Raw genomic sequence first — 4,696 nt, 5'->3', positions numbered from 1 at the left:
TTATTATCCCATGATAATATTATCAGATTCTAACATGTTATCTCACTGACTATTACAGAACCCTATAAGGTATGTAATATTATTATTCTTATTTGCAGATGACCCTCTTATTTACTGAGGCTTAAAGAGTTTAAATCCATTACTCTAAACAATAGTGAATGAGAATTATTTCTTTAATCCAGCTCTGTTTGATTTCAAAGCCCAGGTGTTTAAACATTATCCTAAGTGCCTTCTCCAAATTCTTCCTGATTCCAGTTGGATAATGCAAGATCACCTCTCCATAGTCTACCTTAAGATAAAGTTAAAACCCTACAAAGTTTAATTCTAGAAGCTTCATGTTGGCTTGTGCAGAGGCTCAGCTAAGCTTTAGCTCACTCTAAGACATATTAATGCTTCTTATAAGTATTTTGCCACCATATTCTTGAACAGACTATACTCTTTCTTATACCCACATCTTTGTTCAAGCAACACATGATCTTCATATCTAATACGCCTACTATCTTTAAACATCATCCCTTTGGTGATGCATTCCCCACACTATCACCTTCAAAAGATGGTTTAATTTTACATTTTGCAGCTGATATACTTCATATAAGACTTTATTATCATGTTAATCTTATTATTTTTTTTTGTGCTTCAGTACCTGATTGTCTCCTTAGACAATGCACACTACAAGAATCTTGTTTTATTCATTTCTATGTCCTCTTGGAGCACAAGGTCAGTTATTATGTTGGCACTGAATCCCGTTTGGAGAACCAGAAGCTAAATGTCCTATTTGCTGAGAAGCTCTGGGATTCCATTCTACTTCCCCTCTATTAATCCCTGAACTGGCAGTTAGGACCACTCAGTGAGCAGAAATTGATGGAAAATGAAATATCCTGGTGGAAGCAGCTTTGAGGACAGACTGGAACATTGCTCTTGACACAGTACAGTGACAGGAAAGAAATTCCAATCCTTAAGGTGCTTTTTCATCAATTAATCTCTAAGGTATTGTACACATAGTAAATGATTATGTCAATTCTTCTCTTGAAAGAGATTTCCAATAGAAAAGAAGATAAGAAGACTTTAAAATACTGAAATATTTTAGGGAAAGAATTACATCTGGTAGTGGAAATAAGTTTAAATAGGAGAGACCTAAAGTACAGTGAGATCATTTGTTTCCTTTTTGAAATAATGCAATCACTGTCTACAATAAAGAACAACAATTTTAAAATTTTTACAAAGCTCCCCCTGGTTCTGACATATTTTGACAAACATTATATTCTTAACTATTTGTCAGAGAATAAAACATTAGGCAATGCATTTGAGATCGAATATTGAAGATAATAAAAAGAAATGTAGAAGGAAATTAACATTTGGAATGTTTTTAAATAGCATATAAGATTCTTTCTTTAGGGAGAAAACATTATATGAGATATATATCCTCAATATGTTAACGTATTAAATAATTCAAGACAACAAATACTATATAGTATAAATTATACAAAGTAATGATTGTATATAAATTAAAGTATTCAGTCATAATGCCACTACAGAGGAAAATGGGATAAGGAAAATTGAGAAGAAATGGGTTTTAAATAGCAATGCTAAAAGATGAGACCCAAGTCACAAAATACAAACTACATTTACTATATTTGGTTTATTTGGTCAGACTTAAAGAATGTTCACAGCTCAGAGATATTTTTGTATAACTTAATCTAATGAGAAAGAAAAGGAGAGTGGAAACCTCAGGCAGCGTTTGTTCTAGCCTGTAGCGTATGACTGGAGTAGTGCTGACAGATCGGACTAACCAAAAATGTTTGTTTTCCATTAAAAAATCATTTGAAGTGAAAGTGAAGTCACACAGTCGTGTCTGACTCTTTGCGACCCCAACGACTGTAGCCTACCAGGCTTCATCCATGGGATTTTTCCAGGTAAGAGTGGATTGCCATTTCCTTCTCAGTTTAGCTAGGTGACCACTTCAGTCAAACCAAAAGAAACAAAATAGAGGAAATGTAATTTTCCTCTAGAAAATCTAGGGTGAGAATTGAGAATTAAGAAATTGTGTAAGAGTAGTGGGGTGTTCCCAAGTGACACAGTGGTAAAGAATCTACCTGCCAATGTAGGAGATACAAGAGATGAGAGTTCAGTTCATGGGTGGGGAAGATCCCCTGGAGAAGGAAATGACAACTCACTCCAATATTGCCTGGAAAATTGATGGACAGAGGAGCCTGGCGGGCTGCAGTCCATGGGGTCGTAAAGAGGAGTACATGACTGGGTGTGCAAGCATGTACAAACACACACATGCATGCACGCACACACACACACACAAGAGTAGTGGATTTAGGAAGCAGGATCTGAGATTAGGTAACAGGGCCCTGATGCTTGTTTATAACCAATGATATCAGTAAAAATTGATTTACTAAAGACAGGAGGAGGCCATAAAAGGTGATGTTGCCACCTAAAGCAAGAATAGGTTATTGTCTTGGTAAAAGCTGACCTGTCTTAGAGATGGTAGTGGAATATATGTAAATTCTTCTTGTGAGAACTTTTAGTAGTGATTCCTAAGTCATTCTAAAATATTCTCAAGTGATACAAGTTTGTTTTTTAATTAACAAAACAGAATTGTCATGAAGATGACACAACTTTTTAAAGCTTAAATCTTATTCTAAGGAAACTGTTAAATGCTTGGTGAATGAGAAAAGAGCCATAGGAAATATACTGGCGTATCAAGTTATTATTTTTATTATTACTTTTACAATTATTCTGTCAACATTAAGAAAGTTCAAATTATTTCAAAACCTTAACTAGAGACCTATTACATTTCCTAGGGAAATTATGATATTTCTACATTGACTTGAAACAAATATCTTTTCTTTTAGTTTTGAGCAGAGTTAAATAATTCCCCTAAGGAATTTTAGCAACAGTAGAACATTATTTTTAAATTAACTTTTTCATTAAATGCGTGTTTCCCTTGAAAAGGGAGCAGCTGTTACTGCTGGCAGACATTTTCCCCCCAATCTATGAGTTCAAATCAAAAACAATTTGTTTTGTGAATAATCTACTGTATGACAATTTGTCTACAAATATGTCACTGCCTGTTTACCTCAGTGTGTGTCAATTGGATTTAGCCCCTTATTTACAGAGAAGAGAGTAAGGCAATCTTGACAGCATCCCTGCCTGCAGGCCTGGCACCGCAGCCTCTCCCTCAACTTCCTGTTGCCACTAAGAACCACAGGGAGTGAGAAGCCACACACTGTGCAGAGTGTGGGCTTCGCAGGACTAGGCCAGCTACAAAATTAGAGACCTGGGCTCTCACAGAGAGAGTAGAGAGCTGTTCACACAGAGGGCGATCTTTCTGTACAGCACTTTGATTAAGTCTAGGAAGAACCTTAATAGACTGCCATTTACTAGAAAGGAACCTTTTAGAGACAAGTGTTGGGAGGATGGAGTTTGATTTTTTTTTCTTCTATCAGCTCTCTCTATACTGAACAGCTGATGCTTGCATTAAAGAAAGATCAAATAAAAGCCTTATTCAGCATTTACCAGATTTCCAGAAAGGGGAAAAAAAATTGTCAGATTTAGCTAACTTCTGTATCAGTATATCCTTCTATATGTCAGCTTTTATCACCCTGTATGATGTATGATTCACCCTGTGTATTTAGTATTATAATGAAAGAGCTCCTTCCCATTACTGGGTACAGGTCACTCCTTTTACATAAGCATTGGTGTGATAAGCATACATCACAATACTGACCTGAACTTGTGAATCCAAGAAGCACACTAGGTTGTTTCTATGGTCTTGGATTACAAAAATAGATCCTAAAATTTTTATTTTGGGACAAATGATGAATGAGCCTTTTCATAGGACTCAGCAACAGCAGTAGTGCTATGATAACTGAATTACTAATCTTTATTCCTTTTCCAAATGTTTGTTCTTCTTTATTACTTTTTCATTACCAAGATGTAGGAAGGAAATTGTAAACCTAATAGAGAAATTATCTAAAGGGCAAATTTTAGTGTAGGGCATGTATCTACAGGTAACATGAATAAATATTATAGATCCTTATTTATCAGTTAGGATCTGGAGCAGTGGCTGCATGGCGCTGGAGCAACTGTGAGGAGCTATCCCACATTCAAGGGCAGAGAAGCCCCAGCAATATGGTAGGTGCTGGAGTGGTGCCTGCATGGCACTGGAACAACTGCAAGGAGATACCCCATGTCCAAGGGTAGAGAAGCCCCAGCAAGATGACAGGTGTTGGAGCAGTGGCTGCGCAGTGCTGGAGCAAATTTGAGGAGATACCCCACATCCAAGGGCAAAGGAGAAGCCCCAGCAAGACGATAGGAGAGGGGAAATCTCATTTAGAATCAAACCCCATACCTGGCAGACAGGTTCAGAGGGCTCAAACAAACCTTGTGCACACTGGGACCCAAACATCCCATAGAGACTGAGACAGAACTGTTTGAGTGTCTCCTGTGAAGGCACGGGACAGCAGTGGACTGCCACAGGGGTAGAGGATCTCGGTGCAGCAGACTTGGGTATAGCTGGGTGTAGCAGACTTGAGTATGGCATAACCCCTTTTGGAAGAGGTGGCCATTAACCCAACCACAGAGCTGCCAGAACTTACACAGGACTGGGAAAACAGACTCTCAGAGGGTACAAACAGAACCTAGTGCACACCAGGACTCAGGAGAAAGGAGCAGTGACCCTACAAGA

The sequence above is a fragment of the Bos mutus genome, chromosome 9, assembly GCF_027580195.1.
Source record: "Bos mutus isolate GX-2022 chromosome 9, NWIPB_WYAK_1.1, whole genome shotgun sequence".
Lineage (NCBI taxonomy): Eukaryota > Metazoa > Chordata > Mammalia > Artiodactyla > Bovidae > Bos > Bos mutus.
The sequence above is the reverse complement of the archived record's forward strand: the minus strand, read 5'-3'. Positions refer to the sequence as shown.